The following is a 14,164-nucleotide window of genomic DNA, read 5'->3' as shown; positions in this document are numbered from 1 at the left end:
CAGGCTGAGCACGACTTCTTCACTGATGCTACCAACTAACCCTAGGCTAACTTTCCTTCTGTGACTGGGGAAAAGGGCTCCTCTCTAGGCAGATGAACCTGCTACCTCTGACTGCTGTGTTCAAAACCACATACACACATCCAGGGAATATCACAGGTGTGGATTTGGCTTGTGAGCACATACTGCAGCGCTGCTGCTGCTGCTGTGATGTGGAGCTCCCAGGAGAAGTTCTTGCTGTATCTCATTTGATGGTTTTTGTGTCCTCCTGATGAGAATTCTGCCTCCCTCCACCACACACAGCAGGGGCTCTTCCACCCCTGCCCCTGGTTGACCACCAGTCCTGCCAGAGAACACCACCAGCAACACAAGGTAACACCAAGAAAAACCTCAAAAGCCTTGCAAACGAAGGGTTTCCTTACCAGATGCCCTAGAGCACAAGTCAATGACATCCAGAATAGTTTATTCTTGGTTTTGTGTGATTGACAGGACAAGTTAATAGTGCTAGAAGCCTGGTTTCCTCACTGGACGAAAGATGCCATAGGTTTGCACAAAAGAAGACTAAAAATTAGTCAAGATGTACAAGTTACAGATGTCGAGCTGGCTGCTACAACCCTCCTTACGTTCCCATGAATATATAAACACAGCCTAAGGGAGACTGCTATGAGAAAAGTGCAGAAGGCAGCACTTCACTGGTACCTAACACCCAGCATATCCACTGATTATGTATCAAGTTTTGCAGAGCCCATTTCCCCAAGGAGTCCTGGCGGGCAGCGTATGGCAGCACAAGAACAGTTCACCTCAGTGTTTTCAGGTCAGCACAGCACCAGGCTGAGAGCACCCTTGCCTTCCAAAAACAGAAGTTGGCAGCTTTGCACAGCCCCTTCCAGCCCACCCTCTTGCTGCTGGGTGATGCACTGAGGTGCTGGCTCCTCTTACCTTTCCTGGCAGAGCCACTCGGAGTCACCCGGTCTGGCAGCTCTTGGGCAGGGCTCTCATCATCTCCAGCGGGTTAAAAGGTCAGCTGGGCAAATCTGCTTAGGGCAGAGCCCAGCAGGCAGGGGCAAGGATCACAACAAGGGCATCCAGCACAGCCACTGCTCATGGGGCTTCACCAGCCCGGGTGTGCAAAGTGCTGGAGGGGAGAGGGAACAGCCTGGGCACAGAGGGGAGAGAGCACCCAGCTCTGACACACCGTGTGACTGCACAGGCACAGACACTTCTGGGGTTAAGTGCAGTAAATACAACGTCCTTGCACTCCCAGACAGAAACCAGATTTCAGCAACAGCTACCTACAAAATTACCACATGGCTTTCTCCCCTTTCTTGCCTACACCCTATTTTTCTGATCCCTGCGAGGCTGCACACACAACTAACATCTCAAAGCCGACAATTTTATTGCTGGAAGTTTAATCAAAAGTGATAAGAACATGATCTAGAATACAGGGTTAGAAGAGAAAATAAAAAGGTAAAGAGAGTGAGCAATAAAGTACAATTTTGGTGGGAAAAGGAACCTTTGGCCCAAGTCTGTCTGACACTTTGTGACAGAAGTTCAAAACAGCCCTGTAAGCGACACTGACCCAAACCTTCAAGTCACATATCTGGAGTGAAATTTTAAAACATGCTACACAAGCAGAAAGCTCAGCTGTCTCCACCCCTCCTGAGCAAGGTTATCATTAGCGTGTCAGTGCTGTAAAACAAACCCAGTCATCCAGCATTGCAGCAGGGACAGGATGGCTCTGCGAATGCACCTGCCGGGGTGTGCCAGGCGAAACTGCAGCAGCACAGCACATGACTCAGCACCCACTGCTGTGCCAGCACCCAGCACGGATGGAGAAAACTTCTCCTGGCCTCCCCCTCCCACCCATGGGGAACACGGGAAAGGCACAGCACTGCAAATGGACTTTGAGAAGCCTTACGAATGAAAAAAGGCCAGTGGGTCACAAGATGCAAAGTAACTCTTCACACAGGACTGTCACTACAAATACTCCTTTCGAGATTAAACTTTATCAAGTTTAATCAAGATATCAAGAAGTATCAGAAACATGGATCCCATTGCCAAAGAAAGAAAGAGAATGCAGGTACACTTCACGGAGACTCTCCATGTGAATACAGATCTGTTTTGCAATTAAATGAGTAAATAACTGATGTAAATGTTACCCTTTTTTTGCTTCATTCTAATTGTGAGAGGTAATATTTATGTTGCCAACACTAGTTTCTAGTGATGAGGTCCAAAATAATCTATTGGTTTTCATGTTAAATTCCCCAGACCTCTCACTGAATAGAGAAAATAGAGAAAACATAGAATAGAGAAAAGTTCTCATTCCTCTGGATATTCTTCCCAAAGAAATCAGAATCATAATTATAATCATAATAGAATCACTGGCCAAAAGGAAGAAAACATTGTTTGATTTCACCTCCTCCTCCAAAATTAAAAGAAATGCCTATTTCAGCCCTGTGACTGGCAAAATATCCCAGCTAAATATTATACAACAGACAAAACCCAAAAGAAAAGTAGAAATTTTGGATTCAAAACACACGGTGCTTCTCTAGTATGACAAAGGTGTATTTTTTTTTTCCTTAGAGAAACAGTCATTAAAACTGAATGTACTGATGGCTTCCATGAACTCATCAGAAGCACTGCTCACAACCTTACAATGCCTCTTGAGTCCTGGCAGGAAAGCTGAGCAAAGTCATGAATTAAACTGACTTATAGAAGTCCCAGTTACTCTCTCTTGCCCACACTTTCAATAAATGTTGTATATGGGTCGGCCTACTGGCTGGATAACAAGTGATAAGGCAGAGTGGCAATGAAAACCTTGCCATCCTTGGGTAACTGAGTAGAGCAAACAAAATTGAAAATTAGAGGTTCACATTTTTTTCCACTAGAACTACTAAAGTAAAAAAAAAAAAAAACTGTGCTATATCTGCAATAATATGTACCTCTAAATTAAATCTCGTGTGCTATACTATGTGTGTCATTCCTGGATTTACCTTGGAAATTTATGAACTAAGAGACACTCAGGTAATCACACTGCTGTTTTTCAGAAGCCAGTGTTTGTAGTTCTATTGGCTTGTGATTTCAAACAAGCCAAATTGCCTCACAAACAAATTGTGGGTCAGAATTCACAATACTTTATGATAAAAGGCAGAAGTTTCATATGGACACTGACTTTGCAGAGCCCTCCTGACCATCCTGAAGGATGCATGCAGGTGCTGCCTTAGAAAAAACTGAGCCAAGAAAGCTATTCATGTATTTTACTGAGTGTCAGGGAGAACCTTAGACTAACCTCTGTAAGGGAAGAGTGTTGTGAACAACATGCAAAAATACCTCACCTTGCTCTGAAACAGCCATATAGCTCTTTCTGGTCTCTATTAATGCCTGATAAACCAAATAATTGGGAGACATGCTTTGATTCCATAACTGAGTTTGAAGATGCCTCTACACACAAGTTACTAATACCATCAATCATTAAATCAGGTAGTAGCTGTAGACAGATGTAGTGGTCTATATCTAAATGCACAAATAGGGCCTTAAGATGTCAAGTTCCTGCAGTTGTTATGAAATAGCATCAGAAACTCAGTTGGAGCCTCTCAGAACATGCACTCAACAATGCTGGAGGCCCTCTGTGTGAATGTATTCAGCAATCACAACCCTTTGCTCAGACAAAACCAAAACAGACAGAAAATAACACTTCCCTTTGCACCTTTGCATAGGTAAGTGTGGGATGAAAACCTCTTGGCTCTCCTTTCCCACATAAATGCACAGAGGTGAACTCCACTGTGATTGTTCATTCTCAGTGGGAATGAACCCCAGACAGAAACCCTTCTGCTGTGCCCCTCTGCTCTGTTCTGTCTTTAACATGAGCACTGATAGGTGCAGTAGTCACCAGAATTATTCCACAGGGGATACTAAAGGCAGTTTTGTCTCCACCACGTGCACAAAGCTGGCCTGGTGCACATTAACCTATTTTCCTGCCTGCTTATCTAAGCATCCCAGCTACAAATGAGATGTGGCTGAGGCATTTTTGGGACACCTCATGTTGTCTTGGTGCCACGGCAGAGTTTCAGAGAATAACTACAGCAAGAGGTACTTGATTACCTCCACAAACTCAGTTTTTGAATCCACCAATAGTTCATATTTCTGGAGCTTGTGTCCAAGCCTTAACCCTGTGCATGTTTCTGACATTCATTTACCCACATTAACGTTCTGAATACAAATATTGTACACAGAGATGTCAGCTGTTACTTTAGAAATCCATAGATAGAAATGGGAGGAACCTGCACTCCACATTCATAGTCTGAAATCTTAAAAATGGCTCCAGCCTTCAATATTCTTCTGTCCCCGCAGCCGTATAATTACTGAAACAATTTTCTGAACTGACAGAAACAGTTGGCTGCATAGGTAGCAACCAAAGGAATTTGTAGCACTCAGTGAGAGGGGAAAATCAAATACCAAGCAGAAGGCCAGGAGATCAGATCTGAATGAGAAACCGTTCACATAAATTATCCAAGCCCAAATATCACATTCCATCAGGAGTTCTCCGAGTTCAGCAAGGCTGGAAATGAGACCTGGAGAAGGAAGCTCTTGTGTCAGGGTGGTCACTGCTTTGCTGCCTCTGGAAGGAGCAAGACAGTGGCAATTGAAGTGCAGGAGCAGATCCTGTGTCCGACCCACAGCTGGGGTGAGTGGTGACACGGGGGTGATTAGCACTGACTGCATACTTACCACCACCGAGTCAAGCCCAACACAGGGCCCGTTTTTCCTTCTAATCAGCTCAGATTGCTATTTTACATAATTCTCCAGAACAGCACAAGGGGCCATAAAGACAATCAGTGAGAAACAGCCTGCTAGCAAGCACATATAACAGGTGAAGCTGTCTGAAAGGAGGTAAACTATGAATAAGCAGAACCCAAAAAGGACCCAGTGTCTTGTAAAGTCATTGTTTAACCAGAGGCTTTCCTCAGCTAGAAAGGGTGTCAGCAGAGAACACTGCATTCCGTTCTGAATTCCTCCCTTTGCTTTTAGCAACAGCCTTCAGAGCCTGCATTTGTTCCTGCAAATCCTTCTGTGCTGCTCCCTGCGTGCAGGAGTTTAGAGGGCAACACCACTAACAGATGGGGCTCACCTCAGCCAGTAACACAATTATGGTCTTTGCAATACACTCTTATCCGATTACACTCAAAAGAGAATTCCACTATCTGCCAAACACGAGGCTTCTCAGAGGGGAAAATTTGTCTTCTGCTCCACCTTCTGCTTTGCTGTTCACAAAACTGTTGTTTTTAAAAATTTAGTTTGTTTTTTTTTTTTTCTGGACTCCATCATACACGATTTGTACATCAAAGGCTAGGAAAAAAAAAGTATTGGAAGATTTAAAAGCTTCCCAGTTAGCTATGGGAATCACCTATTCAAGTAAGAAAATGACAGAATATGTTATCAGAATCAGGTATTTATTTAATGTCCTTAGTCTTCTGAAAGTAACACTATATAATAAAAAATATCACGGTTCCAGTGTCTCACCACCCCCAGAGCAAAGAATTTCTTGCTGATAGCCAATCTAATCCTGCCCTCTTTCAGTTTAAAGCCATTACCCCTTGTCCTATCACTACCTGCCCTTGTAAAAGGTCCCTCTCCAGCTCTCTTGTAGCTCCTTTTGGTCCTGGAAGGGTGGTCTAAGGTCTGCTGAATTACCATAACACTATTTAAAGCTGATTACAGAGCATCCCTGCTTATTCCCAACTTTGCATGGCTTTGGGAATTGTTTTGATGCTGGGCGATGGCAGCAATAGAGAAGGATGAACTGCAGCACCCCTTTGGGCATTACTGCAGTCTAAACAGGCAATAAGCTGCCAGCTTAAAAGGTCTGAGAAGGATTTATGTGGACTAACAGATCCAAAGAAACTGCTCTTGAGGAAGCCAAAACTCCACAACACACAATGCCAGGCACAGTCAGTTTAAAATCTGAATTGGTAATGTCCCCTTGGCTGAATGCAGCAATTGGAGAAACTGCTGCCCTCGTTTCTGCAGAGCACAGCAGAGGAGATGCCAGAGCCAAGAACAAAAGTTTAAATCCAGTCCACCTGTTTCCATCACACAATTCCATATACCATACCTCACCAGGTTTTGCCATCACACCAGTGTTACTGGGACATTGAAATAAGAACAATCAGAATTTAACTAAATATAACCCATGGCAGTAGTGCATTCTAATTTGTGTTGTGGTACCACCTACCTTTCCCAACACAGAATGGGGTTGCTCTTGTTCCTCTCCCCACACAGTAAATTGCCCACAAAAATGTGGAGGAGATAAGAAAACCCCTGCAAACATAACCCCCACTGAACACAGGGTTATCAACCCAGAGCAGAAAGAGGGTTTGATAGCACATGCAGCTCAGATTTAGGGACAAGTCTGAATGTTTTTCCTTTCATGGAACTAGGAGTCTAAAGATAATTTTGGATAACTTTTTACTTGCTTGTAAATGTAACTACGCATACATGAAAGAGTTAGTCATCTTCTCCAGGTCAAAAATAAACACAGCAATTTCCAGAATGTGTCACAATACAATATTAACTGCATATCTGCACAGTCACTGAATCAGTGGACACTTAACAGCCTTAATTTAGAATACCTATATTTTCCAGAATCAGCCTAACGTACCCTGAACTACTAAGATCACTTCTGGAAGAGTCAGTTTGCCGTACAAACACCTCTAAAAGTGGTCCCAGTGATAAGCACGGGCTCTTCCCCAGGGAAGGAGAGCTTTTCTGCTGACACCAGGGTCATCAGGGTGAGGAGCAGGAACAGACACAGGCTACCAGGCACTCACAGCAAATGTCACAGTCCCAATGGAAACATGTGCCACGTCAAAGTCCTCCCCTGAGTTTTCAAGGTATCAGTTATAAAATACCAGAGCAGAGCGACAGCTGGAGCAGATATGTGCTAAAAGAGGTGAAAGACTTAGAGCATACTCGTGGAGAAACTGGAGAGCAATCACCTCTCCTGTTTTATGGTTTCTTACACTCCAAGAACATCTCCTGCCAAAACACAGGCTCTCTCAACCTCCACGAGGAACAGGATACCAAATAAAAACCCTGCTTCAGCATACCTTAGTAAAAACCAAACCTTTTCAGATCACACTTCTAGATTCTAGGGGAAACTGAAGGAAATGTGCTCTCCCCACAAACAGCACCACCCTGAAGTCAGGGATCTGGTAACGCTGTGCAACTTCAGAGCAACATCAAGGCAATTCACAGAAACAAACAAAAAAAGTAAATGCAGAGTGGAACGACTTCCCTTTTCTTCATGCTTTTCTTTATACCAATTTGTTAAGAGTTCACTTGCTTTTCTTTATACCAATTTGTTAAGAGTTCACCTGATTTTACAGACAGGACAGGAAAAGCCACATCACTTGCTGCAGACCACATAGCAGTAGGAAGCGGAATGAAGCATGATTCAATTTCCCTTCAGAACTTCACTTCTCCACCACACACTCTAAGATGCAACTCAGTATTTTTTCCTAGCACCGTGAAGAGAACAGCACTAACAAACATCAGCCAGCGTTGTAAAAGGTGTGTGTTGGTGTGACCCCAGTGTCCCAGCCCCTGCAGCTCTGCTCTCTGCCTAGGGGCAGCCTTCAGCCATAAGGAGCAGGGGGCAACATTCAAATCAGGGCAGTAAAGTGGTTAATTACTCCTTGGAGCACCCGTAAAATGGTTGAGAAGCATACATTTTGTATTCTAAAGCTTGACTTTTCAAGCAGAGAACTGTGAATTTGTATGTTTTCTCTATTTCTAAAGAAGTGAAACATGACAAAACCGAGACTGACGTAAGATTCAAGATCAGTTTTAATTCTTAAAACCTTTACTGACCTCATAATGCTCAGAGAAAAACTGTGTGGCACCTCTAGAGTCAGGAGCAAAAGTCTAGTGCTGCTTCAGGGCAATTTCTCAGATGCATCCTCCAGAAAGGATAAACCCTAGAGTTTTTAGAGAACCCCAGACTCAGCATAAGTGGGCACACACTCCCTGTGTCAGTGATAACAGACGTGAATTCCAGCTCGCTTCTCAGATAATCTGTTTTCCACCCATGTAATGTAATTAGCACCCAAAACAAAGTGGCGAAATGAAGGAAGCAAGATGCCCTCTTTTCCCCCAGATCAAGGCACTTGGTGAGCATCAATGAGATGTTAATGTCCCTGGGAGGCAAGCGTGACAAGTCTTATTAAGTCATTTCAAAGATTAGGACAGTGAGTCACAGGGAGATTAAGAACTTCCTCAAAACCAAAAGCAGAGCCAGAGAAGGGGCAGCTACACCCTGGCTGGGACTGGCAGCAGAGGACTGCCGCTCCACCTCACTGCAAGGTTTGCAGTCTCCAAAGGAAAAAAAAAATTAAGAAAAAGAAAAGTTTTGACCTGCAAGGGACCACCTTTAGATACAAGAAGGCAATCCCATTTCCACGCTCAGAGCCCATTCTGGCTGAAGGCACCAACAAACAGTTTTTAAAGTCGACAGACACCTCCAGATATTTTTCAATAACCTTTAGAGAGAACGTAAAACTTTCTTGTACTGGCTCAACCTTACAGGCGTAGGGACAAACCTACAGTCACCAGTCCACGAGGCAGCTGTCTGAACTCGAGTCACACGCTGAATTTACACATGAAAAACGGAGCGAGCACGACAAGACAATCGCTATCACAGCTTAACAAACACTTCAAAGCGCCAGGAGAGAAACCCAGCATATGCCACCCCCGATCAGCCCGAGAGGTGAGCACACAGGGATGTTGCGCTCATTAACACGCTCATTAGGACGCGTCCAAACCAACAGCGGTGTTGTAACACGCTCGGAAAGATCAGCTGGGCTGGGGCCTCACTGCCGGGACCGGACCGGACCGGACCGGACCCGACACGGGGCACGGCACGGCCCGGCACAGCTCAGCCCGGCTGGGCTCTGCCCGGCCAGTCCCGAGCGCCGCCGCCCGCGGAGCAGAGCCCGGCTCGGGGCGCTCCCTTCCCTCGCTCCCTCCCGCTCACGGAGGGACCCCCGCTCCCAGCCCCGCTCCCAATCCCGTTCCAGCCCCGCTCCCAGCCCGTTCCAGCCCCGCTCCCAGCCCGTTCCCGGCCCCGCCGCACCTGCTCCGCCCGTCCCGCGGCTGCGGCGGCGGCGCCGCTCCTCATGCTGCCGGCGCGGCTCGGCGCGGCTGGCCGGGCTTGGGGCGGGGCCCGCGGCCCGCCCGGCCCCTCACGGCCCGGCCCGGCCCGGCCCAGCCCATCCTATCCCGGCCCATCCTATCCCATCCCAGCCCGTGCAAGGTGCGCTCCCCGCCGCTGCTGTCCCCTGCCCGCCGTTTCCCACGGCCCCTGCGGTCGCTCCGCGCAGTTTCGGTGCCCGATGGCGCTGAGGGGGAAGCGCTGCCAGCTTGGGGAGCTCGGGGCGCTTCCTCCCGGCTGCCGAAGCTCTGTGTTTGTGAGCGGTGTCACGCTCCGTGTGTTGTCGCGTTTCTGTATTCGGCAAGGTTTCGGTCAGCAGGCAAGCAGAAAAGCGCTGGGGAGAAAGTCCAAGGCCAACTAATGACACCCCGACTGCCATCGGCACTGGCATCTGCTGACGGCAGAAGAGAAGTTGGATGAAAAAGGAAGAAGAATCAGGAAACACTTGAAGTGCTGCAGATGAGCTAAAGCCCATAGCTGCTAGCCAAATCTGAAGCAGCTTTTGGACAACGTGTAGAGAGAAAAAGTGTGAATGTGGCCCTTTTCATCCATGCACAGCTGAATGTAACATCATCTCCAGTGACCCCAGTGGTTCAGCCAACTCTCTAAAATAATTTGTTGGTCTAAAGGCAAGAATTTTGTTGTAGAGAATACCTCTTATTTGGGTTGAAATTTGTCTTCTAGTTTTTTTGCGTCGTGCTTGGCTGAACCCAAGTTTTACTCAATGATTAACTTTGAATTGCAGTATGTTTGTCTGCTGATTTAACTTCAGGAGATTAGCTGTACTTTTTCCTCAAAGTGATAAAAGCAAGAATATAGAAATAATGGTGCATACCATTTCCCTGTTATCTAAAAGACTATCATCTTTAGCAGCCTTGGGGAAGGCAAGAAGAAGGAATGAGAAAATCTTCTTGGCAAACTTCCAGGAAAAAAAAAGTGATTTTTTTTTTTTTAAGTAGTTAGCAAAGGAGGATGTGTGTATGAAAGAAATAATATTTAAATTATTTTTTACAAAGTCTTGCTAGTTTCAGTCCACCACCGAGAGCCAGAGGATCCAGAAAATACAAAGTCTGAAAGAATTTAGCCCCTACTGGGAAATACTCCAAAACTTCTTTCTTGAGGATAGATGTTCCTTTTTGGTTAGGAAGGATGCTTACAGCACTTGGCATCCCACATGTCTGTTCACCTTCACAACTGTCCTTTTCCCTCCGTGCCTCTCAGAAAATAAGTTCCTAAAAAGATAACCCTTTCCTGCCAAGTTCTGCCAAAACTTTCCTGCATCATCAGGGGCTGAATGAAGACCAGCAGGAACATTGCTGTTTATTAACTATAATTAGTGTATTTACTCATTAACTGTTTGATCTTTGAAAGTGGCTGAAAGATGACTGTATCATTCACACTAAGCTGTTATCACAACCGTCTTTAAAAATTATGTTTCATTAGATGTTACTTAACCAGAATTAAGAAATTCTTTATTCGCAGTCACACCTACTCTGTCCAAAGGAAAACACAGCTGAGATAGATACAGTCTAGTCACTCTGGGCTAAGATGAGCACACATCAATTAAAGATTAGCTGAATAGGCATTAACCAGGACCCCCAATCTGGCATTACCTGGGGCTCTGTGGGATATTGTCCTAGTTTGGAGGACAGGTGTCTGCTAAGAAAGGCAGGAACTTCTCTTTGAAATGGAGAATGTAAACCCCCTCCCTCCAAATTATTATAATTTTGAAATCAAGGGGCTTTCAGGCAAAGATATGGGAATTAGGAATAACAGTTCCTTTATAGGGAAATTAAAATAGAAATACAGTACTACAAAGAAACAAACTCCAAACCCTGACAAAGTCAGAGTACAACCTGACACCCCGTCAGGCAGGGTGTTGGCAGCAGTCCCATTCCATGGTGGCTGCATCCTCCTGCAGTGACAGATGTGATTCAGTTGGAGCAGTGCTCCTGTACAAGGTGCAGTTTCCCTCCGGAGGTCCAGTGGTGATGTGGAGAAATCCGGTTTTCCTCTGGAGTCCAGTGGAGAAAGGGGCTCCCTTAGTGTCCCAAAACCTCTGTTTTTATCTTGGTAAGAAATGTTGGGCTCTTCCCCCTGGCTGGAGCAACTTCCAATGGGATGCAGTAATTTTATCAGTCCCACAGTGGGACTCAATGGCCATTAGCAGAAAATGACTCGCTGGAGGAAGGATGGGTTGTGAAAAGATAAAGAACAATGCCCTACCTGGTTTCAATGGATGGCCCATTAGCAGAATATCTCCCGTGGAGATAAGGATCACTGCCCCCACCCTCAACAGATGGTGATAGCATAGGTACCTTTTATCACACTCTGTATTGTAACTCAAGACAGATATCCCAGCCCACCTTCCCTTCTCTGAGGTGTGGGACACACAGGCAGAAAGAGAAATAGCAACTTCCCCGGGTGCTGCACAGCCTCCCCTTCCCCTGAGACCAAGTTCCTAACCCTTCTTTAACAGTGTGGCTGCTTTGTAATTTTTATTTGTTCAACCCTAGCCTCAATTTTGTTCAGTTCTCCATTGAAAGGAGAGGAAAAGGGAATAAGAATGGTCCTCACACAAACCAATCCAGCCTTACTAACTGGTATTAACTACTAGACTATTAACTTACTAGCTGGTACTAACTACTTACTGCTGGTGCTAACTACTCAAGCTGTGCCTGCTAACTCTGCTGCAGGACCCCTCTCTGGTGATGTGCAGCACTCCCTTTCCTGACTGTGCAAGCCCATCTACTCAAATTCTTGTAAATGGGCTCCCATCTGCATATCCAGCACAATGAAAGCCCTGCTTGGGGTATTCAAACAACTTGTCTGATCCTTTCCGATGAACTGTGGGTGTCTTCAAAGTTAACTGAGTTTTTCAGACAAGAGGGATGGCCTGCTTGTGGCCTGGCTCTCAGGAGACCATGCTGAGCTCCCTCCTTTAAAAATTTTCCTTTTCAAAAGGAAATAAAATTCCTTCTTTTCTTTATAACTTGGAGAATTCATCATGTATCAGTTTGTGATCTGTAGGGCACAGGTAATAGGATTTTTTTCCCCTTATGGGGGTTATGAGGATGAAGCCCTGGTATGAGGCTGAAACCTTGACATTTCATCCTGTGAAAGGCCACTGTGGGTATTTATTTGAAGTTGCTCATCATGCTTATCTCTGGTGAGAATCAGTAGCTAAATACAAATTTTTCTCTTCTCTTCCTTCATCAGTTCTTTTTGGTTTATATCAACGTAGAAAGCCATTAGGGCGGTTCTTTTAGAGGAATTTTGCTTTGTAGAGTGAGGAAAAGAAAACAGATCTAAGGAAAGGAAGCTGGATTCTTTACGTGGGAGCAAGTAATTTTCCTGGGGCCTGGAATAGCTGGATTTTCTTACCACATGTGCAGGAAATAGCCCTTCCTACCCAATCCTGGGTGTATCAGATAATACCCTTAGCATATAAAGGAACTATGCCAGTGGGAGCCACCTTCTAAACAACATTTCTGTTCAAGTTTCCAAGCACATTAGCAGATGTACACAGGTCTGTTGAGGCAGAGTTCAAAACACTTTGATTCATTAGAAAAGGCAGACAGGAGTACCTGTGAAGCATACCCAGCTCATTTTCCAGCCTTTTTCCCACGGGAGTTCATTTGTTAGGGAAGTTTGGGGATGGGTCCTTCATCATCCTCCCTCAGCAGTTTCTCACACACTCATCATGCATGTTACCCACACAAATCCAGGACATTTCACTCTTTGGGGCACGTCTTTGCTGGCTAAACCTCCCTGAGGCTAAAAAGGATTTTACTGGTGAGAAATTTCTAATAATACAAGAAATATGGGCACAGGATGATCTCCTGTTCCTGGTATCATTCAGCATTAATCGGTTCATTTCCTAAGACACTGTGCTAAATGCAGTTCCATGGAGAGACAGACCAGCTAGCCAACACCTGCCTCTTCAAAGCTCATGAATCAGAAAAATTCCTCCTTTGAAGGCAGAAGAAATGAATCTCAGAATCTCTAGGATAACTCTAATTTCAGTAAGGCATGAAGTTATGGTCCTGTATTTATTCCTATAATGGAGTCACGTCTCAGTGTCACTTTAGTTCATTAAGGGATAATGTCAGCTCTGGTGATGTTGTAATTACAAATCCTGGAAATAATTTTTGAGTTCTGAAAAGCAACAGTCACAACCCTAAGAAGTTTCAAACCTCTCATGGGGCACATACCATCTTGTAAGGTGTCTTTGAATTTTGAGAAGATTTGACAGATAATCAAACCAGGTGGACATTATGAAGGGTGGAACAAACCATTATTACAAAGAGTTGCATCTTTTTCTTTCCTTCTTGTAGCCAGTCTTTCAGCCAGCTATTAAAAGAGTCGGTCTTTCATAAAGATATGTTTTTATTCTTACCCTTAGGAATACCACTAAAAACCTTCATTTTACCAATGTTAAGTCATCAGAGTCTGTTCCACAGATATTTCATATTTTCGTTTCTGACGGACTGTGTGCTCAGAAGAATAAAAAAAGAAGCTTTTGATTCTGCTTTGATTTGAAGAAAAATACATGAGAGATATCAAAGCCATGGAGCTGCTTCTGTTGAAATAAATGCCAACATCTCCCTGACTTCAGAGAGAAAAGGATGGAGTAATTAGTGTTGTTTTACATGGATTCCAGAGGGCTAGGGCTCAGGACTCATTTCCCCAGCCAGTGCTTTGGATTGTGCTGACAAACCCTCTGTAAAACTCACCCACCGAGCTCAGCAGAGCCGATAAGATTTCCTTCCTACACTGCCTGCTAACACCTTCCCTGAAACGTGCTCTGCCTTTGGCCACACTTGATTTCTGATTAAGGCTTTGCAGAGAAAAATGAGGCTCCAGTGTGATAAAGTGATAAAGGCATTTCAGTTCATGCACACTCTTCCCAGCCAAGTGATTCCAGGCTGTGTGCAGCTGGGAAGTGGATTCTGCTCT

General features: G+C 45.0%; 1 protein-coding gene across 4 annotated transcripts in view; it reads right to left on the bottom strand.

Moving 5' to 3' along the window:
* The window catches only part of MICAL2 (microtubule associated monooxygenase, calponin and LIM domain containing 2), a 112,294-nt gene extending 103,102 nt beyond the window's left edge, over nt 1-9,192 (bottom strand). For all 4 annotated transcript variants that reach the window (XR_004418210.1, XM_033062574.1, XM_033062575.1 and 1 more), the window contains exon 1: nt 9,128-9,192. The gene's annotated coding sequence lies outside the window, so the exon portion shown is untranslated. The remainder of the gene's footprint in view (nt 1-9,127) is intronic.
* Between the last annotated feature and the right edge of the window lie 4,972 nt (nt 9,193-14,164).

The sequence above is a fragment of the Catharus ustulatus genome, chromosome 6 (genome assembly GCF_009819885.2).
Source record: "Catharus ustulatus isolate bCatUst1 chromosome 6, bCatUst1.pri.v2, whole genome shotgun sequence".
NCBI lineage: Eukaryota > Metazoa > Chordata > Aves > Passeriformes > Turdidae > Catharus > Catharus ustulatus.
Note: the sequence above shows the minus strand (reverse complement) of the source record. Positions and strands in the feature narration are given on the sequence as shown.